The following is a 24,085-nucleotide window of genomic DNA, read 5'->3' on the forward strand; positions in this document are numbered from 1 at the left end:
TGTGAGGGAGAGATGCCTTTTCTAATTGTGTCAATTTTATTTTTGAAGTTATCAGGATTAATCTGAGCAATGAGTTTGGTAGGGAGTGGAGGTGCCGGCGGACGTAGAAGAGAATTAAAGGTTAAAAAAAGCCTTCTGGGATTGGATGCAGGAGTTAACACAAGGGAGGAGAAATAGACTTGTTTGGCCAGGCTGAGCGCAGAGTTGTATGATATGAGGATGAATTTATAGTGCAGGAAATCAGCATGGGTGCGTGATTTTCTCAACAGATGTTCAGCCGTCCGTGAACATCGCTGAAGATAGCATGTCTGTTTGATGCGCCATGGTTGTCGTTGGGTGTATGATGTACGGTTAACAGTGGAGGGTGCAGCTTTGTCAAGTGTTGATTTTAGTGCAGAATTATACTGTGCATCACAAGGTCTGGGCAATTGGGATTAAATAGAAAGAAGAGGTGTAAGTTGATTAGAAAAGTTTGTGAGATCCAAGTCATTTCAATTCCTGTAAGGTAGCAGTTTTTGGGGGCTTGCAAGAATGCTGTAGTTAAAGTAATAAAGAAAGGTAGTAGATGGTGGTCAGAGAGAAGAAAATGAGTTTTAGAGAACTTGGAAATAGTACAGAGATTGGTGAAGATGAGATCAATTGAGTTGCCTTAACAGTGAGTTGGAGATTTTGTCCACTGGGAGAGGACAACCAAGATGGCAAGGGATAGAAATTTAGAGGCAGCAGTCACGTTAAGGTTTATCAATGGGTACGTTTAAGTCACCTAAGATGAAAGAAGGTATGTTGCAAGAGAGGAAGTGTGGGAGCAAAACTTCAAAGTGGTCTACAAATTGTGATGCTAGGCCAGGAGGCCAATAGATAACAGCGACATGGAGGGCTACAGGGGAAAAGAGGCAGATAACATGAACTTCAAAAGATGAGATCACTATATGTATACATTTAACTGAACAGCTGAAACATTAACCTCTTTCTGACTGTATATTATGGTCTTAGACTATGAATACAGTGAAATGACTGTTTGCTAATATGTGGCAAGAGACTTTATGAACATCGTGTTCAGCCGCTGTGATTTTGGTTGATCCCATCTATTAATAATAGTTTATCTAGTGGCCACTAGTTAATTTTTTCCTTTTAAAGGGGCAGTAAACGTACATACTAATGTTATAGAATTCTGCACATAGTGCAGAATTATATAACATTAGCTTACCGGCACATTTATACTTTCAATTATTTCAGAGAAATTGTATGTAGAAACTTCATTTTACCAGAACGCTGCTCCATGCTCTACTGAGCGGGTCTGGTTTTTACACAGCGCATCGTGGCAACACTGTCTAGTCACAGTGTGCCCGGTCACGCCATTAAAATGAATGTAGCTACAGAATTATATAACATTAGTATGTAAGTTTACAAGTATGTAAGTTTACTACCCCTTTAAGGTGTAATGTGTAATTTTATATTGTGACCAGTAAATTTGTTTAGCATCCTGACATCTGAGACTGTGGTGTGTATCTTTTTCCATCTGATAACCGGGTAAAACCTACTATATGTGCTTTTTTACTTTTGCATTATAAGGGGAGCTGTTGGCCGAGGCACCCTTTTTCTCTTTTTCATACTGTTTTCTGACATGACTTTTTGCATCATATGCTTTTTAGTTTATACTTGGTATGGCACCAACCACTCAGCTGTCCAACATAGTTACTCCTGGTGGTCTAAATTTAGACCACTCTGTATTGTGTATATTAGTTAGGGATACACGTATCATTTTCCTTTTATAATGGGTTTCATCTAAAGTAATTTTGTCCTCCCTTTGTTTATGGTGTAGTCTAAGTTATAAATACAATCCACAACTATGCCATAGAATAAAGAATATTTTTAGTAGCCTTGAGCACTATGTCCTGTTCCCCATTAATCTCTGTTATATCCTAGAGATCAGATGTATCCTATGTACCCGCTTTGAGACACATACACCCCCTATATAAATGGCTCCAATAGTCTATTCGATTAAATCTTGCATATACTTTATATACAACACACTGAGCAATAGTTTGCAGTAGTGAGATTTATATATCTACATTTATCTTTATAATAGCGAGTCAAATAGTAATTGTATAAAAAGGAACATTATTGTAACTGTGTCTTTAAGTTTCATATCTATTAGGATTCAGTAGAGCTTTGTTTGGTTTTAAAGGCACTCCCCTAGGGGAGGCGCTATTGTGTATAAAATATATTATGTCTATGACTACGGCCGCTTAGGTCGAAACCGGTGAGATGTATTTTTGCTAGCTCTTTTTAATAGTCTGTATGAGTTGTTACCATTCATAATAAAGCACTCATACTTTTTTACCACGTTTTTCCCTTGGATGATTTCATACTTATATCTACCTGGATGTGCTAGGATCTATTTTTTTTCCTGTTTTCTGACTCCTTTTCTCTTTTCATCCATCTCTTTCTTTTTATATATATATATATATATATATATATATATATAAACAAAGTCCTGGTTAGAACTGCACACCGTGTAGTTTAAAGCATCTGCCAGGGTGCAACGTCAAAGAAAAGTATCTATTGTGCAAAAAAGACAGCACTCACTGGTCTTCCATATAAATAAAAATTTACTTTTAATGATACAAAAGGTTAAAATCCAGGGGTGAACATGACGTTTCGATGCCTAACTGGCATCTTTATCAAATGTCCCAAAGACAAGCAAGATGGTTTCTAAGAGGTCACATCATGTGATGTTCCAATGTAAGCATAGAGATTCTGGCTTTCTTTGCTCTATTTATACTGATTGCCAATTTGACAAAGAGGCTGCTGTCAGCTGTTTGCAGTCCTTTTCGCGCCATAGTGAGAGAGGTCCGTCACACCCACACGTGTGTTGATAGGTTAAAGTGTTATATATCAATCACGGCTATGTTTTACTTCAGCCGCATGGCTAATTACCATATTTGTACGTTGTTCAATATCATCTGCCCTCCATGGACACGGCTAGCAAATCACCCGGCTATGAAGAACTCGAACGTCATAATGCATGCCCACTGGTTACGCCTAAGTTGCGATCGGGGGCAATCAAGAGAAGGACCTTGTGTGAATGATGGTTCCATATACTTCTGGCATAACAATGCCGTGTTCAGTGAATGTAATCATCCTTAGGTATCAGACGATTTTCGTGCATGTTCGATCCACTCATTATCAGTCATGGATGGAGTACATGACATGTAGGCACTGTGTGGCAAAGCAGATTACGGGGTGTATTACACATATATATAAAATCAAACCAAGCTATATATGCCCCACATAACGCGTTTACACCCCCAAGAATTCCTTGCGATAGTCCTTGAAGAGAAAATGACAATCTCATATCCAGTATGGTAACAACGTGTGGGGTGTTGGAACATCTCATATCTGTATGTAAGCACACTCAGCGTCTGGTAATGCATAAGCCAGAAAGAAAGAAAATATAAAGAAAAAGAAAAAGGAGAAGGAAAAAAGTTAAGAACATAGTTGGTGCTGTGTCAATTAAAAAGTCCCATATTGTATACTTGCAGCAGCAGGTGGATAACATGACACTTATGCTGGACCAGGGTATGAGGAGCCTTATTTATCCAATGAAGGGTCCGAAATCCAGTTTAATGTTAAGTCCTTTTGGGGACACAGTGTCCAGCATGTAAATCCATCTGGACTCCAGTTGCAGTAACATTCTAGCTCGGTCTCCCCCCTCCTAGATGCAGGCAAATGATCAAACATCATACAGCATAGACTTGATATGTTATGTTTATGGGTGGCAAAATGTCGAGCCACTGGAAGATCTGATGTCCCTTGTTTCAATGCCTCTCTAATGGAACATCTGTGGTTAGCCATACGATCTTTGAACGGGGTGGTTGTTTTTCCCACATAAAATAAAGAACAGGGAGAAATCAATATGTATATGACAAAGGAGCCAGTTTTAACAAGTAGATCTCTAATACTTTTAGCACGTCTGTATACCACTCTCGGTGGTTTTGCTTTCCAAACTGCTAGACTCTTTCAAGGAGATCCCATCTTTGGGTATGGATTCATGTATGGTGGTATGTAGTGGAGAGAATGTGGTGATGAAATTTAGTGTTTTATCATCCATGTCGGTTGTTTCTCTGGTCCTTATGAGTGTTTCTTGGTTGGACCCTGTCAGCATCTGTCTTGCCATTGTGATATCTTGTTTGTCATAATGTCTTGCTTCCAGTTTCAAGCACATAGAGTCCAGCTGTAACTCAAAGATTGCAGGTTCAGAGTTATTTCTAATCACTCTTGTGAGTTGAGAGGATACTGACAAGAGTCTAGCAGTTTGGAAAGCAAAACCACTGAGAGTTTTATACAGACGTGCTAAAAGTATTAGAGATCTACTTGTTAAAACTGACCAAAAAGGTCCTGACCAAGCTGATACATGGCTTAAATCGTGGAAGAATGGATGCTATAAATGTGGGGATTGTGTTAACTGTAATTCTATGCAGACAGGGGACTCTTTCCAGCATCCTTATAAAAATAAGAGATGCACTATTCGCCATCGCTTGAATTGCAATAGCTCCTTTGTCATATACATATTGATTTGTCACTGTTCTTTATTTTATGTGGGAAAAACAACCACCCCGTTCAAAGATTGTATGGCTAACCACAGATGCTCCATTAGAGAGGCATTGAAACAAGGGACATTAGATCTTCCAGTGGCTCGACATTATGCCACCCATAAACATAACATATCAAGTCTATGCTGTATCATCATTGATCATTTGCCTGCATCTAGGAGGGGGGGGGGGAACGAGCTAGAATGTTACTGCAACTGGAATCCAGATGGATTTACATGCTGGACACTGTGTCCCCAAAAGGACTTAACATTAAACTGGATTTCGGACCCTTCATTGGATAAATAAGGCTCTTTATACCCTGGTCCAGCATAATTGTCATGTTATCCACCTCCTGCTGCAAGTATACAATATGGGACTTTTTAATTGACACAGCACCAACTATGTTGGCTTATGCATTACCGGACACTGAGTGTAATTACATACAGATATGAGATGTTCCAACACCCCACACGTTGTTACCATACTGGATATGAGATTGTCATTTTCTCTTCAAGGACTCTCACAAGGAATTCTTGGGGGTGTACCCATGTTATGTGGGGCATATATAGCTTGGTTTGATTATATATATGTGTAATACACCCCGTAATCTGCTTTGCCACACAGTGCCTACATGTACTCCATCCATCACGGATAATGAGTGGATCGAACATGCACAAAAATCGTCTGAGACCTAAGGATGATTACGTTCGCTGAACACGGCATTGTTATGCCAGAAGTATATGGAACCATCATTCACACAAGGTCCTTCTCTTAATTGCCCCCGATCGCAACTTAGGCGTAACCAGTGGGCGTGCATTAGGATGTTCGAGTTCTTTTATTGAAATTTCTTTCAAAATTATTTTTATTAGATAGTGTTATCATGAGTGTAACTGTACTTTTTTTGTGTGTTTTGTGCATCTTTTTACTCAAACGTAACAGTTAACCAGAACTCTGAAGTCGCACTATCCTGATGCATGTTAAATTCAATTGTGCTTGAGAGAACACATTTACTTTCAACTTGTAATACGCGCACTACTTCTGATGCATGCAAATACCCACAATAAACCTCCTTTTGCTCATGCACAATAGTTTCGCGCCACTCATAATCTAGCCCACAATGGGTTAATCTCAAAGAGCATAATGGGAGCTATTATGGGCTCAGCCTAGCTCCCATTGGTGGCAGACTTGGAGGCTGGCCTAACAGGCTTCTATTAAAGCAGTGCTGCAGTTTGAAAAAAATAATAACACATATCACACTTTTTTAATGGTTACAAAGGGGTTACAGCAAAATGACGAATGATCTAGTTAGATATCACCCCTTTAGCTTCCTGTGGCTCGGGCTAAGATAATCAGTCTAGCCCTTTTTGGTAAATCCATGGATTTGTAAGATTTTGTTCTGCCACCATAAGTAGATGGCTGTTGGTTGGGCAGTAGAGACCCCCCCCCCCCCCCCCAGTTTGCTGCAATTGTGATACCTTGGCTTGTTGCTGTCACCTTGTTTCAGAAGAGTGATTTTTCAGTAACAGTTTTATATATTTACAACAGTGTTATGCTAATTTATTAATAAATGTTACCACACTTTGTCATATCCCACTCTCTTTGTCTCTGTGTCTTTCATCCTATATCCTGGTTCTTTCCTGAACAGCAGCAAAACACATTGCAGGCGTAAGCAGAGAAAAGGGGGGTCAGTGTGGAAATATTTACATGTACTTTTGTTAATGTCCCATGAATTAAATTAAATTTATTCTTAAAGGGACAGTTCACCCAAACATTTTCTTCACTTTAAATTGTTCCCAATGATTCATTTTACCTGCTGGAGTGTTTTAAATTGTTTAGAAGTAGCTTCTTTACCCCTAATTTGGCATTTGAAATAGCTGATTTAGCTTGTGGTTTCCCAGCCTATACTGAAAGTTTCTATACTGGAGTATATTCTATTGAATAGCCTAAGTAAACACAGCCAGCAGAAGAGATTACACTCTCAGTGGGGGGCATGATAGTTAAGTAATAAAATGATAATTTCCCATTGTTCTCTCTAAGTATTGTACTTTGGTTTTCTAGACAAATATACGTTAAGGAAGCAAGTGTGTGTACATAAAGTGATAACATAATGAGATATGATATTACCTGAAGCTCAACCCATTGTAATAGGCTGTGGTTTAAAAGCACAAAACCAGCTACTTCATATACACAAATTAACCGAAAAATGCAATTTCTCATACATTTTATACTCTGCAGCTGGTATAACAAGTCATTGAAAATACATTCATATAAAAACAATTTTACAGTGTACTGTCCCTTTAACATAGAACATTTCAAATGCTACTGCTGCATCGCATATCACAGTACAGGGGAATTTATTATTTTTTTACATCTAATTTTCATGGATGTTTAAGAATATGTCTGGGTTACTTTGGCCTAGATTTAGAGTTTGGCGGTAGCCGTCAAAACCAGCGTTAGAGGCTCCTAACGCTGGTTTTAGGCTACCGCCGGTATTTGGAGTCAGTCAGGAAAGGGTCTAAAGCTCACTTTTCAGCCGCGACTTTTCCCTACCGCAGATCCCCTTACGTCAATTGCGTATCCTATCTTTTCAATGGGATCTTTCTAACTCCGGTATTTAGAGTCGTGTCTGAAGTGAGCGTTAGAATTCTAACGACAAAACTCCAGCCGCAGAAAAAGTAGTTAAGAGCTTTCTGGGCTAACGCCGGTTCATAAAGCTCTTAACTACTGTGCTCTAAAGTACACTAACACCCATAAACTACCTATGTACCCCTAAACCGAGGTCCCCCCACATCACCGCCAATCGATTAAATTTTTTTAACCCCTAATCTGCCGAACGCCACCTACGTTATACTTATGTACCCCTAATCTGCTGCCCCTAACACCGCCGACCCCTATATTATATTTATTAACCCCTAACCTGCCCCCCACAATGTCGCCGCCAGCTACCTACAATAATTAACCCCTAATCTGCCAACCGCCACCTACGTTATAATTATGTACCCCTAATCTGCTGCCCCTAACACCCCCGACCCCTATATTATATTTATTAACCCCTAATCTGCCCCCCTCAACGTCGCCTCCACCTGCCTACACTTATTAACCCCTAATCTGCCGAGCGGACCGCACCGCTACTATAATAAAGTTATTAACCCCTAATCCGCCTCACTCCCGCCTCAATAACCCTATAATAAATAGTATTAACCCCTAATCTGCCCTCCCTAACATCGCCAACACCAAACTTCAATTATTAACCCCTAATCTGCCGACCGAATATCGCCGCTACTGTAATAAATGGATTAACCCCTAAAGCTAAGTCTAACCCTAACCCTAACACCCCCCTAAGTTAAATATAATTTAAATCTAACGAAATTAATTAACTCTTATTAAATAAATTATTCCTATTTAAAGCTAAATACTTACCTGTAAAATAAACCCTAATATAGCTACAATATAAATTATAATTATATTATAGCTTTTTTAGGATTTATATTTATTTTACAGGTAACTTTGTATTTATTTTAACCAGGTACAATAGCTATTAAATAGTTAAGAACTATTTAATAGCTAAAATAGTTAAAATAATTACAAAATTACCTGTAAAATAAATCCTAACCTAAGTTACAATTAAACCTAACACTAGACTATCAATAAATTAATTAAATACAATACCTACAATTATCTACAATTAAACCTAACACTACACTATCAATAAATTAATTAAATACAATATCTACAAATAAATACAATTAAATAAACTAACTAAAGTACAAAAAATAAAAAAGAAATAAGTTACAAAAAATAAAAAAATATTTACAAACATTAGAAAAATATTACAACAATTTTAAACTAATTACACCTACTCTAAGCCCCCTAATAAAATAACAAAGCCCCCCAAAATAAAAAAATGCCCTACCCTATTCTAAATTACAAAAGTTCAAAGCTCTTTTACCTTACCAGCCCTGAACAGGGCCCTTTGCGGGGCATGCCCCAAGAAATTCAGCTCTTTTGCCTGTAAAAAAACACATACAATACCCCCCCACAACATTACAACCCACCACCCACATACCCCTAATCTAACCCAAACCCCCCTTAAATAAACCTAACACTAAGCCCCTGAAGATCTTCCTACCTTATCTTCACCTCACCGGGTACACCGATCCGTCCTGGCTCCAAAATCTTCATCCAAGCCCAAGCGGAGGCTAGACATCCATCATCCGACGGCTGAAGAAGTCCAGAAGAGGGACTGGCAACCATTTTCTTCCAAGCGGCATCTTCTATCTTCATCCGATGAGGACCGGCTCCATCGTGAAGACCTCCAGCGCGGACCCATCTTCTTCCGACGACGTCCAACTGAAGAATGACGGTTCCTTTAAGGGACGTCATCCAAGATGGCGTCCCTCGAATTCCAATTGGCTGATAGGATTCTATCAGCCAATAGGAATTAAGGTAGGAAAATTCTGATTGGCTGATGGAATCAGCCAATCAGAATAAAGTTCAATCCGATTGGCTGATCCGATCAGCCAATCAGATTGAGCTTGCATTCTATTGGCTGATCGGAACAGCCAATAGAATGCGAGCTCAATCTGCCGGTCCGGATCTACTCTTCTTCCCGGATAGGTTGAAGACTTTGGACCCTCTTCTGGACTTCTTCAGCCGTCGGATGATGGATGTCTAGCCCCCGCTTGGGCTTGGATGAAGATTTTGGAGCCAGAACGGATCGGTGTACCCGGTGAGGTGAAGATAAGGTAGGAAGATCTTCAGGGGCTTAGTGTTAGGTTTATTTAAGGGGGGTTTGGGTTAGATTAGGAGTATGTGGGTGGTGGGTTGTAATGTTGGGGGGGGGGGTATTGTACGTGTTTTTTTACAGGCAAAAGAGCTGAATTTCTTGGGGCATGCCCCGCAAAGGGCCCTGTTCAGGGCTGGTAAGGTAAAAGAGCTTTGAACTTTTGTAATTTAGAATAGGGTAGGGCATTTTTTTATTTTGGGGGGCTTTGTTATTTTATTAGGGGGCTTAGAGTAGGTGTAATTAGTTTAAAATTGTTGTAATATTTTTCTAATGTTTGTAAATATTTTTTTATTTTTTGTAACTTAGTTCTTTTTTATTTTTTGTACTTTAGTTAGTTTATTTAATTGTATTTATTTGTAGATATTGTATTTAATTCATTTATTGATGGTGTAGTGTTAGGTTTAATTGTAGATAATTGTAGGTATTGTATTTAATTAATTTATTGATAGTCTAGTGTTAGGTTTAATTGTAACTTAGGTTAGGATTTATTTTACAGGTAATTTTGTAATTATTATTATTTATTTTTTTTAATAAGTTTTTTTATTGAGGTATTTGCATAAAATATACATAAAACACAATACACCTTTTTGTCAAAAGAACAGGATACACACATAAGTAACCAAAACATTTCGACATCTATATAAAACATTGACTAAAGGCTAATGAGACCTCATTTTTTCAATAATATATCATGTATAACTGACCAGTTAGAGACATAGTTTTAGGCCCCATGGACCAAGAGTATAGAAAATAAAAGATATCTGATGGTCAGAAGTCTAGCTCCTTAGGAACTTCTAAAGGAGCGTGAATGCGTATGTAGACAAGGGGGAAGGGGATATTCAGCGGGTAAGCACCGCTATCTTATAGTAGGGAAAGGGTGGAGGGCGGAGCCATATATATATAACAATATTTTAGGGAACTTGGAGGGGGCTTTTAGTCCTGTCAATGAAGGAGATTAAATGGACCATGGAGCTGGGTTAACTATCCTCTTATTGTTAGCTATGCACATACATAGTGGGGGTATATATGAAGGTTGAATAACCTATAGGTAAACGGATAATGCATGTTACACTAATTCCTTAACTTAGATGAGATAGAAGGCTCTGGTAATATGGATGTTTTATAATTATAGGGGGATGAAGTGGGGAGTAGGCCATAGGGTTATGATAGCATATGTTAGGATTGGGTACCAAAAGTATTCAAAAGCTAAAATCATATCTAGGCTAGTAAGGGAAGGGGAGTCACTTGTAATGTAGGGCAAGACTATCTATTTAGGTAGATTCTCACGCAGAAGATTTAAAAAAAATAAAAATAACTTGGGAACACATATATTGTATCAGAACATGAAATATTAACTAAACTGGATCATTATTTATAGTGGGCAAATAAATCACAGTATAACAATAGAGGCTAACACCAAGGCCATCACATGCAACCTAGAGAGCTTTTGAACCCGATAGAGATAGGTCAATGCCATATTTTCTAAGTTCATAGGCAATACTTAAATATCTCTGCATTATTACCCTTAATGTGTTCTCTGCTAAACTGAGGGAGGTTGAAGTGTGAAACTCAAAGCATTAAGTGACTTTGAGTTTATAATATACTTCACTCATGCTTGTCTAAATGGTGATTGTCGCCATATGAAATATATAATGGAGACATTTACATTAAGAAAACTCAAACATTAACGGATAGTGAGCTAGTACATAAAATACAATAGGATGGGAAATTTCCTGACCTTATTTTGCTAGGTTAGGCTAACAATCAAACTGAACCCTTCTAGAAAGAAGTACTTCACTATAACATTGGAATATCTGAGCATTAGATCTTCGTATAAATTAAATTTATGACCTGCAAAATAAAGAAATAAGCTGTATATGAGCCTATCCAACTGTTACTTATTAGAAAGCTTTTGAACCCGATATTGATAAGTTTATGTCATATTTCCTAAGGTCTTAGGCAATACTTAAATATCTCTGTATTATTACCCTTAATATGTTCTCTGCTAAACTGTGGGAGGTTGAAGTGTGAAGCTCAAAGCTTTAAGTGACTATATAAAAGGGTTACTAGGATGATGGTCTGTTATAAGTAAACCACACGTGAGCAACTACTACTCATATAAGTATCTAGAAGACTACCTCCTCACATATAAAGGCATAATAGTAATCTTCTGCATCTACAGTAGTCAAAGCTTAGTAACCTTAAATACAATCTGTAGATATAGCGTTTGTAACAGGGCGCTACATATATATAACAGTAAAAAAAAAAAGCAGTCCCACTAGAAATAGAGTCCCCTAACATACAGAACAACATATAAAAGTGATACAAGCAGATATAGGAGCATATTATTTCTGTTTCACTACAAAGTGACAATGAACTTGTTTATAAACTAGCTAAATTGTGAAACACGCGATCATTTGGAGTCTAGGACATGTAAGCGAGCACATTGTACTTATAATAGAACTCATTCACTCCCTAGTAGGGGTAGTTAGGGTCATAGTAGTTGGACATGTAGACTAGATTTTTTTTTTTTTTTTTTTAAAACACCAGGCCAGTTAAAGTAGCATGCAACTGAACAATGCATTTTCAATAATGTGATACAACTGGTATTCTAAAAGGAATTAATAAGTCATATTTAAAGTGGATTAAAATGTACTTCACTCATGCTTATCTAAACGGTGATTGTCGCCATACGAAATATATAATGGAGACATTTACACTAAAAAAACTCAAACATTAACGGATAGCGAGCTAGTAAATAATATACAATAGGATGGGAAATTCCCTGACCTTAATATGCTAGGTTAGGCTAACAATCAAACTGAACCCTTCAAGAAAAAAGTACTTCACTATAACATTGGAATATCTGACCATTAGATCTTCGTATAAATTAAATTTATGACCTGCAAAATTAAAGAAACAAGCTGTATATGAGCTTATCCAAATGTTACTTATTAGATTTGGGCACTAGCAGAAATGGAGTATGACAAAAAATATACAGTATCCTATAACATTCGAGAAGGTAGTAAACAGATATAACTAGTGAGTATAAAAGTAAACATTTCTCAATCTAATATCAAATCCTTCCCTATTACTGGGCAATGTGAGGAAAAGAATACTAAGCATTCAGCCACCATCTTAGGGAATTCTGAGAGCCAATACATATCTGCAGCCCAGTCATTTAACTATTTCGCCCATGAACGCATGTAGAAAAAAATACATAGAAAAAAACCCAAAACCACAAGTAACTGAGGTGGTACTATGTGCTGCCAGGGTGTATTAAGCATATGTGATATTGCAGCGATAGCTAATACAAACAGCTCACTGCATATAACAAATGACAGATATAAGAAGGTATTGGAAAGTCTCCAAAGTTTATACAGTGGGGTACTTTTAAAGGAGGTAAGATATTAGTTAGCATGAGCTTTTCCACTGCATCTGAGTGCACTATATATAAGTGAAAGTCTCCACATACTAGGAGAACCAAAATGTAGGGGGAAAATAAAGAATAACAAGTAGGTCCCATAGCAGTAGTAGCAGTCCCCGTTTGCATGCTGAGGCATTGTTACAGCTCACCCGATGCCTAGTTTGGGCGATGCCTTTAATAAAGTCATAGAAGCCAGAGGTCTTGATGTTGTTCTAGCCAGTGGGTCAAAAATGTGCAGCGGTACTGCGGCAGCTACCTGAACCCTTGCGTATAGAAAAATTTCTGCTGCTGCGCCCCACTTTCGTGTAAGTTCTGCTCCTTTACTCAGCTGATTCTCGAAAAGTACAGCTGTTAGTGCTCTCCTAATAGGCACCACCAACGAGCTGGGCCGCATCGCAGGCTCAAATGATGTGTAAATCCCACAGGTCAGCTGCAGCCCAAGTCCAGCCAGATAGTGCATCCAGAAACCGCCCTTCAGGGAATCACAGCGAGCTCCCCCCTCATTCAGTAGTGGCAGTCCATCGGCAATAGTACCTTCAGAAACATGATCGCGGTTCAGAATAACGGCCGCTATATTGCAAGTGTCTGAGCGGCATATTTTAAAGTTAGTGCCATGCTGTTGTATGTTCATATTATTTTTACTTGTAGCATGTGTGCCACGAAGTCCCCTCTCGAATAATGCCGCCTCTAGTACCTTAACTGTACTTCCATGTGGCATCCAATCTTCCTTTCTGCTATCGGTGAGGGTCTCAACTTGCATGGTCGACGTCCTTGGGTTTTTAGCTCTGCTCTCCTCCATCTTGGTTTTTGGGTTATCTACTATGGCGCTTGGCGCTCTGATCATGGACGTTAACTCGAGGAAGTTGCCTTGCATCTGCCTCGCAAACTGTGAAAGAAGCATCCGAATCTCGTCCATGGTCAGCAAGTAGAAAGCTACAGATATAACTGGAGTCGGCTATAGCGGAATCAGAGCCACACTGTAAACCATACAAGATGCATAAATCTCCTCTCCACAAACTTCTGTTACAGCATACTAGTTGTCTGTGCTAGCATGTCCCTGAATCAAGTTAGTCACTGATATGTTAAAGAAACTTAGTTCTTTGCCCCAAATATATATGTATTTTGACTTTAGATGAGGAGCCCCATAGATATGTGTCTGGACTCAACGGCTGTTGGCTCCGCCCCCCCTAATTTTGTAATTATTTTAACTATTTTAGCTATTAAATAGTTCTTAACTATTTATTAGCTATTGTACCTGGTTAAAATAATACAAAGTTGCCTGTAAAATAAATATAAATACTAAAATAGCTATAATATAATTATAATTTATATTGTAGCTATATTAGGGTTTATTTTACAGGTAAGTATTTAGCCTTAAATAGGAATAATTTATTTAATAAGAGTTAATTAATTTCGTTAGATTTAAATTATATTTAACTTAGGGGGGTGTTAGTGTTAGGGTTAGACTTAGCTTTAGGGGTTAATACATTTATTAGAATAGCGGTGAGCTCCAGTCGGCAGATTAGGGGTTAATGTTTGAAGTTAGGTGTCAGCGATGTTAGGGAGGGCAGATTAGGGGTTAATACTATTTATTATAGGGTTAGTGAGGCGGATTAGGGGTTAATAACTTTATTATAATAGCGGTGCGGTCCGCTCGGCAGATTAATAAGTGTAGGCAGGTGGAGGCGACGTTGTGGGGGGCAGATTAGGGGTTAATAAATATAATATAGGGGTCGGCGATGTTAGGGCAGCAGATTAGGGGTACATAGGGATAATGTAAGTAGCGGCAGTTTACGGAGCGGCAGATTAGGGGTTAATAATAATATGCAGGGGTCAGCGATAGCGGGGGCGGCAGATTAAGGGTTAATAAGTGTAAGGTTAGGGGTGTTTAGACTCGGGGTACATGTTAGAGTGTTAGGTGCAGACGTAGGAAGTGTTTCCCCATAGGAAACAATGGGGCTGCGTTAGGAGCTGAACGCAGCTTTTTTGCAGGTGTTAGGTTTTTTTTCAGCTCAAACAGCCCCATTGTTTTCTATGGGGGAATCGTGCACGAGCACGTTTTTGAAGCTGGCCGTGTCCGTAAGCAACTCTGGTATCGAGAGTTGCAGTGGCGTTAAATATGCCTGTACGCTCCCTTTTGGAGCCTAACGCAGCCATTCTGTGAACTCTCAATACCAGAGGTATTTAAAAGGTGCGGCCAGAAAAAAGCCAGCGTTAGCTACGCGGGTCGTTAACGACAAAACTCTAAATCTAGGCCTTTGTTAATAAACCGTTAATTTGCCAGATTTTTCAAGGTTAAACGTTGTTTTTTTAGGTACTTTCATTTCTCTACACACACTCTACATATGCACTGCACAAACATTGCCCACACAGACATCATGTGTAAACATACACATGAATGTTCTACAATAAAACAAAAACTCCCTCGCCGCATAGAATTTAATAATATAATGTGATAATACTTTATATTATTTGATTAGTAAGTTTATTTTTGAAATATCTATGCTTTTTTGATATTTGATTAAATTCTGACTTTAAATACATTTTCACATTGAATTAACAAACGTGAGTGCTGTAATTGTTTTATTTTATTGCTGCTATACCGTTCACAAGGTAGATGCTACTATCTATCTATCTATCTATCTATCTATCTATCTATCTATCTATCTATCTATCTACATGTAGTAGTGAAGAAAGGACTAAGACCCAATAAGTATCAGACAAAGTAGGACCAAAGGCTGCACAGAGGTGTCACAACGCTCTATTACTTCAACAAATATAGTTGGCTTTAAACAAGTGGGACGTCTATCCTCCACCCATTTTCCATCTAGTAAACACACTTACATGGAAAATAAAAAAGCATAAAAAACAAAGCTGTGTGCACACGCTCAGATTATATGCACAAATCCTAACACAGATGCTATATAAATAGCAGTAATTATATTGAAACACCAATATTTATACTTTATGCAAAGAGACAGCAAACTGGCTGATAATACGTGCTGTAATGAGTGTAACAAGTCCAATACTGCATATATACTGTATATATAAACAAGGGTAGCTGTGGGGCCCCAAAAATGAAGAAAAAGACTCGTATTAGAGAGTCTGTGATGTTACTTCAAAACCAGGCACTCAAGTGTTAAAAAAACGCTCTGGTGTGAAAACATTGGACTCCTTAGTGATGCAGTCAGAGTGATAGTTTGATTTCACAACAAACACACATCACTTGAAACAACTTCAATGGGTACCCACTTTATGGTTCTTGGTAAGCATCAATAGTTTTTGTGCAGTTAAATACAGTCCCGTGTCTAACTTATATTCGGACTTGTGCGGGGTTGCAAGACTTTAAGCAGTCGTACCTCACCTTTAATCCAAAATGCCTAATTTACCGCTATGGAGGGACATCCAGTGCCTTATTTTTCCTGCGGTCTCTCTGCATAGGTAGGTTGATCGGTCTGCGTCTTTACTTGCCGTTACAGGTAATCCCCGTTAGTCCAATCCGGCGTGATTACACACACAGCTTGTGTTAGCGTAGCAATTATGTCGTCATCAGTTCACAGGCATGATGCATTTCGCCACTCCCACAAAGGGCTGGAATAGTGGCCTCATCAGATGTGATTACTTTGGCTTGCTTGCTATTTATCCGTTCTTTTGACAGGAATCTCTGCCCTCTTTTACTGAAACATCAGAAATATACGTGACAGCTACCCAAGCTTTTGCTACAATTACGATGTAAACAAGTACCAAAATGAAACTGATTACAAGAACATTGCAAATATTTTGGAATTCATAAGATATTGCAGTATCAAGTTTTTCTAAAAACCAAATAAAACAAATTATACTTAGTGTTGCGATTATAAAATTAGTAAATGCAGATTATGAGCATTGAGCAGCTGAGATCAAATAGACGTGGTGGCAATCTTGACAGAATAATTTTACAACACGAGTCAAGATGGATCTATAGACTAAATATTCTAAGTCCTATTGGTTTAAATGAGAAAATGTAATATTCCTGCTTACTGTAATGGGTACTAGTTTGGGTATTAATAATGGCTATCCAATTGTGTCAGAGTAACTACTGAGGGTAATAGACTATATCTATCTGAACAATATTTAAGAGGAGTAGTTATTATAACAATGACTACCTAAATATGCCTAAATAACCTTTGAGAAGTATGACCTATTTTTGTCTTATAAATTTCTTGAGCAATAAGCATTATTTTTAAAGTTTGTATTCTGCTTAAAGTGTCTCTTTGAAAATAAAACTATAACGAAAAAGTTGAGTCAGGAGAGTAAAACTAAGTATAATTTGATTATTTTGGTTTTTAGCAAAACTTGTTGATACTGCAAAATCTTATGAATTCCAAAATATTTGCAATGTTCTTGCAATCAGTTTTATTTTGGTACGTGTTTACATCGTAATTGTAGCAAAAGCTTGGGTAGCTGTCACGTACTTTTCTGATGTTTCAGTAAAAGAGGGTGGAGATTCCTGTCAAAAGAACAAATAAATAGCAAGCAAGCCAAAGGAGATCACAGCTCTGATTGGCTAAAATGCAAGTCTGTCAAAAGAACTGAAATAAGGGGGCAGTCTGCTGAGGCTTAGATACAATGTAATTACAGAGGTAAAACATGTATTATTATAACTGTGTTGGTTATGCAAAACTGGGGAATTGGTAATTAAGGGATTATCTATCTTTTAAAACAACAAAAATTCTGGTGTTGACTGTCCCTTTAACAAGAAGCATAAAGTGGATACCCATTGAAGTTGTTTCAAGTGATGTGTGTTTGTAGTGGAATCAAACTATCACTCTGACTGCATCACTAAGGAGTTCACTGTTTTCACACCATAGCGTGTTTTTTAACACTTGGGTGCCTGGTTTTGAAGTAACATCACAGACTCTATAATACAAGTATTTTTCTTCATTTTTGGGGCCCCACAGCTACCCTTGTTTATATATATATAGTTGCAGTATTGGACTTGTTACACTCATTACAGCACGTATTATCAGCCAGTTGGCTGTCTCTTAGCATAAAGTATAAGTATTGGTGTTTCAATATAATTACTGCTATTTATATAGCATCTGTGTTAGGATTTGTGCATATAATCTGAGCGTGTGCACACAGCTTTGTTTTTTATGCTTTTTTATTTTCTATGTAAGTGTGTTTACTAGATGGAAAATGGGTGGAGGATAGACGTCCCACTTGTTTAAAGCCAACTATATTTGTTGTAGTAATAAAGCGTCTATGTAAGTGTGTTTACTAGATGGAAAATGGGTGGAGGATAAACGTCCCACTTGTTTAAAGCCAACTATATTTGTTGTAGTAATAAAGCGTTGTTGGTGGCAACAGCATGCGTTGATTGGCGTGCTGTCTGGCTGACCCCGGGTGCCGATGCATGCTGTCTGACTGCTCCTTGCGACGACCTCCCCCTGCTTCCAACTCGTCTCCTCCTTCTCTCTGTCTCCCCATCTGAACTTTCCCCCTGTTCTTCTTCTCTTCTAGCGGGCACCCACATGACATCCACGGACGCATCGTCATCAACCGCTTCACTTGTATCTGACAACTCAGCAAAGGAAGCAGCAGCGGGTACAACATCATCATCATCACACCGTACCTTCCATGTGTGTAATGCTGCCTGACTGAGACCTATCCCAGTTATCTACATCCTCTGGCAATAATGGTTGCGCATCACTCATTTCTTCCCACTGATGTGTAAATAACTCCTCTAACAGAACAAGTGAAGCGGCTGTGGTGCTAGTGTTGGTTGTGGTGGCAGGCGGGTGAGTGGTAACTTGAGAGGTGCCCGAAGCTAAGCTGGAGGAGGATGGTGCGTCAAGGTTCCGAGCAAAAGCTGTAGAAGATTGGGTGTCCTGTGTTAGCCAGTCAACTATGTCCTCAGAACTTTTCGAGTTCAGGGTACGTGGCCTCTGAACACTGAGCATTATTCTAGGGCCAAAGGGAATCACAGCACCACGACCACGACGGCCCCTGCTGGGTGGCCTGCCTCTGCCTGTCATTTTTTTTTTCAATTAGTGGTACTATGCGTGCAAGCCACTGTGACAACAGATATGAGTGGCACTGTGCACTGGCAGAAGTTGGCAGAGTAGGTGCTGTAGGCCTGACACACACGCTTGCAGACAACTAACTGCTATTCAATCTATTACAGTCAAAAAAAAATTTTTTTTAAATGTACACTACTGTTACACCAGATATGAGTTGCAATGGTGTGACACTGTGCCCTGGCAGGCCCTGAAATGCACACGTGTGAAGGAAACTGACTGATATTATTTCACAGTCAAATATCTAGTTGTTTTTTTTAATGTACACTACTGTTACACCAGATATGAGTTGCACTTGTGTGACACTGTGCCCTGGCAGGCCCTGAAACGCACACGCGTGAAGGAAACTGACTGCTATTATTTCACAGTCAAATTTCTATTTTTTTTTTTTTTAAATGTACACTACTGTTATACCAGATATGAGATGCACTGGTGTGACACTGTGCCCTGGCAGGCCCTGAAACGCACACATGTGAAGGTAACTGACTGCTATTATTTCACATTTAAATTTCTAGTTTTTTTTTTAATGTACACTACTGTTACACCAGATATGAGTTGCACTGGTGTGACACTGTGCCCTGGCAGGCGCTGAAACGCACACGTGTGAAAGAAACTGACTGCTATTATTTCACAGTCAAATTTCTAGTTTTTTTAACCCCTTAATGACCGAGGACGTACGCCATACGTCCTCAGAAAAAATACAGTTAACGCCTGAGGACGTATGGCGTACGTCCTCGGTTTGGAAAGCAGCTGGAAGCGATCCTGATCGCTTCCAGCTGCTTTCCGGTTATTGCAGGATGCCTCGATATCGAGGCATCCTGCAATAACAAATTTTACCCCTCCGGTGCAGAGAGAGCCACTCTGTGGCCCTCTCTGCACCAGGCATCGATGGCCGCATTCGTTGGTGGGTGGGAGCTGAAGTGGGAGGCGGGTGGGCGGCCATCGATGTGGTCCTTGTCAGAGAGGGGGGCAGGATCGGGGGCGGGATCGCCGGGGGCGCACGCACGTGCACGGGAGGAGGAGGACGGGCGCGTGCACGGGGAGGGAGCGGGTGGGAACCGCTACACTACAGAAAAAAATGTTTTTAGAAGTGGGAGAAAGGGATGCAAAATATTTAGTACTTGGAAATCTAAGTGATCTGGGAGCGGGTGGGGGATTGGTAAAGGGGGGGTGGGAAGCAACACTACAGAAAAATTAAATAAAAATAAAAAAAAAACATTTTATTTGCAAACTGGGTACTGGCAGACAGCTGCCAGTACCCAATATGGCCCCCAATAAGGCAGAGGGGGAGGGTTAGGAAGCTGTTTTCGGGGGGATCAGGGAGGTGGGGGGATCCTACACAACAGCATATGTAAATATGCTAAAAAAATATATATGTAAAAAAAAAAAGATACCTTTTATTTTAGTACTGGCAGACTTTCTGCCAGTACTTAAGATGGCGGGGACAATTGTGGGGTGGGGGAGGGAAGAGAGCTCTTTGGGAGGGATCAGGGGGTCTGATGTGTCAGGTGGGATGCTGATCTCTACACTAAAGCTAAAATTAACCCTGCAAGCTCCCTACAAGCTACCTAATTAACCCCTTCACTGCTGGGCATAATTCATGTGTTGTGCACAGTTGCCTTTAGTGGCCTTCTAACTACCAAAAAGCAACGCCAAAGCCATATATGTCTGCTATTTCTGAACAAAGGGGATCCCAGAGAAGCATTTACAACCATTTGTGCCATAATTGCCATAAGTTGACTATTTTTTTTTTTAATTTGATCGCATTTGGCGGTTAAACGGTGGCATGAAATATACCAAAATGGGTCTAGATCAATACTTGGGGTTGTCTACTACACTACACTAAAGCTAAAATTAACCCTACAAGCTCCCTACAAGCTCCCTAATTAACCCCTGCACTGCTGAGCATAATACACGTGTGGTGCACAGCGGCATTTAGCGGCCTTCTGATTACCAAAAAGCAATGCCAAAGCCATATATGTCTGCTATTTCTGAAAAAATGGGATCACAGAGAAGCATTTACAACCATTTGTGCTATAAATGTTTGTAAATGATTTCAGTGAGAAGCCTAAAATTTGGAAAAATTTAACGTTTTTTTTTATTTGATCGCATTTGGCGGTGAAATGGTGGCATGAAATATACCAAGATGGACCTAGATCAATACTTTGGGTTGTCTACTACACTACACTAAAGCTAAAATTACAACAAAAAGCTCCCTACATGCTCCCTAATTAACCCCTTCACTGCTGGACATAATACACGTGTGGTGCGCAGTGGCATTTAGCGGCCTTCTAATTATCAAAAAGCAACGTCAAAGCCATATATGCTATTTCTGAACAAAAGGGGATCCAAGTAAAAATGTACAACCATTTATGCCATAATTGCACAAGCTATTTGTAAATAATTTCAGTGAGAAACCTAAAGTTTGTGAAAAAATTTGTGAAAAAGTGAACAATTTTTTTTATTTGATCGCATTTGGTGGTGAAATGGTGGCATGAAATATACCAAAATGGGCCTAGATCAATACTTTGGGATGTCTTCTAAAAAAAGATATATACATGTGAATGGCTATTAAGGGATTCCTGACAGATATCAGTGTTCCAATGTAACTAGCGCTAATTTTGAAGAAAAAAAATGGTTTGGAAATAGCAAAGCGCTACTTGTATTTATGGCCCTATAACTTGCAAAAAAAGCAAAGAACATGTAAACATTGGGTATTTCTAAACTCAGGACAAAATTTAGAAACTATTTAGCATGGTTTTTTTTTGGTGTTTGTAGATGAGTAACAGATTTTGGGGGTCAAAGTTAGAAAAAGTGTTTTTTTTTTTCATTTTTTCCTCATATTTTATAATTTTTTTTATAGTAAATGATAGGATATGATGAAAATAATAGTATATTTAGAAAGTCCATTTAATGGCGAGAAAAACGGTATATAATATGTGTGGGTACAGTAAACGAGTAAGAGGAAAATTACAGCTAAACACAAACATCGCAGAAATGTAAAAATAGCCCTGGTCCCAAACAGACAGAAAATGGAAACGTGCTGTGGTCATTAAGGGGTTAATGTACACTACTTTTACACCAGATATGAGTTGCACTGGTGTGAAACTGTGCCCTGGCAGTCCCTGAAACGCACACGTGTGAAGGAAACTGACTGCTATTATTTCACAGTCAAAAAAGTGTGTTTTTTTTTTAAATGTACACTACTGTTACACCAGATATGAGTTGCACTGGTGTGACACTGTGCCCTGGCAGTCCCTGAAACGCACACGTGTGAAGGAAACTGACTGCTATTATTTCACAGTCAAAAAAGTGTTGTTTTTTTTAAATGTACAATACTGTTACACCAGATATGAGTGGTGGCACTGGGCAAGTGGGCACCGTATACGCTGTGAGTCTGACACACATTCTGGCAGGCAGGCAACTGCAATTAGATTACACAGGGAAAAAAAAAAAAAAGCAGACTGATGTTCTAGCCCTAAAAAGGGCTTTTTGGGGTGCTGTCCTTACAGCAGAGATCAGATGAGTCCTTCAGGACTGTAGTGGACACTGAATACACTAGCCTAGCTATCGATTTCCCTATTAAATCAGCAGCAGCTACACTGTCCCTCCTCTCACTAAGAATGCAGCTTCCGAATGAATCTAAAATGTATGCTGTCCAGGAGGTGGGAGGGTCTGCTGCTGATTGGCTGGAATGTGTCTGCTGACTGTGAGGTACAGGGTCAAAGTTTACTCAATTATGACGAATAGGGGGCGGACCGAACATCGCATATGTTCGCCCTTCGCGGCGAAAGCGAACATGCTATGTTCGCCGGCGAACTTTTCGCGACATCACTATTGTTCAGTTGTTTTCTAATTTGACTGCCATGAACTTTAACATTTAACATGCCATCTGAGGCCTGTAGAGTCTGAGATGTAACTCTTGTTTTTTATTGTAATTTATCTTAGCATTGCATGGTCTGACCTTGGGGTGAATTTGCTGGGACGTCCACTCCTGGGAAGATTGGTAACTGTCTTGAATGTGTCCCACTTGTGAATAATCTTTCTCACTGTAGAATGATGGACTTTAAATTGTTTGGAAATGGCCTTATAACCCTTCCCAGATTGATGAGCAGCAACAATTGCTTCTCTAAGATCATTGCTGATGTCTTTCCTCCTTGGCATTGTGTAAACCCACACCTGAATGTTGCAGACCAGCAAACTGCTAACACTTTGACTTTTATAGCGGTGGTCACACTTGCTGATGATCAATTAATCAAGGACATTTAATTAGCAGCACCTGGCTGCTATTTAGCCTGTTCCTATGGAAGCAGTAAGGGTGTACTTGGTTTTTCACACATGGCTTCTGCAATTTGGCTTTATTTTTGTAAAATAAATCATGACACGTGTAGTATGTCATGTGTTGTTGTTCATCTGAGGTTGTATTTACCTAATTTTAAGACCTGCTAAGGACCAGATGATTTTTATTATGTCCTGATACATAAAACCATAGAATTCAAAGAGGGTACACTTTATTTTTCACATGTCTGTATCTATATCTATACAGTATCTATCTATCTATCTATCTATCTATCTATCTCTATCTGGGGGTCGATCCGATATAGATCATAGTTTGTGGCGCAAGCGAGGGAACCCGCGTCGCCCGCAGTTTCAGCTCGCAACTCGAGCTATCCCATATATGTCGCCGTCAGATGCTAAAGTGCCGTAAGTCTGATAAACCAGCGATGTCCAGAAATCTGCGGAAGTACAAATTTCTGGCGTCGCCAGTGACTTGCGGCACGTTAGAAACTGCCGGCGCCTACAAAACCTGACTAAAGTCTAAATCACCCGCACTGTCTAACACGCCTCCCTAACATAGCCCGACACGTCTAACACGCCTCCCTAACATAGCCCGACACGTCTAACCCTCTATCCGCTATCCCCCCTCACTAGCCTAACAATAAAATATGTATTAACCCCTAAATCACCGCTCCCAGAGCCCGCCGCTACCTAATAAAGTTATTAACCCCTAAACCGCCGCCAGCTATATTAAATCTATAACCCCCTAAAGTGAGCCCCTAACACCGCCGCCATCTACCTTACCTACCCCCTAAAGTGAGCCCCTACCCCGCCGCTATCTATTTTAAAATTATTAACCCCTAATCTAATCCCCCTACCCCGCCGCCATCTATATTAAATTATTTAACCCCTAAAATACTAAACTATCCCTACCACTAAA

This window comes from Bombina bombina, chromosome 1 (genome assembly GCF_027579735.1).
Source record: "Bombina bombina isolate aBomBom1 chromosome 1, aBomBom1.pri, whole genome shotgun sequence".
Taxonomy (NCBI): domain Eukaryota; kingdom Metazoa; phylum Chordata; class Amphibia; order Anura; family Bombinatoridae; genus Bombina; species Bombina bombina.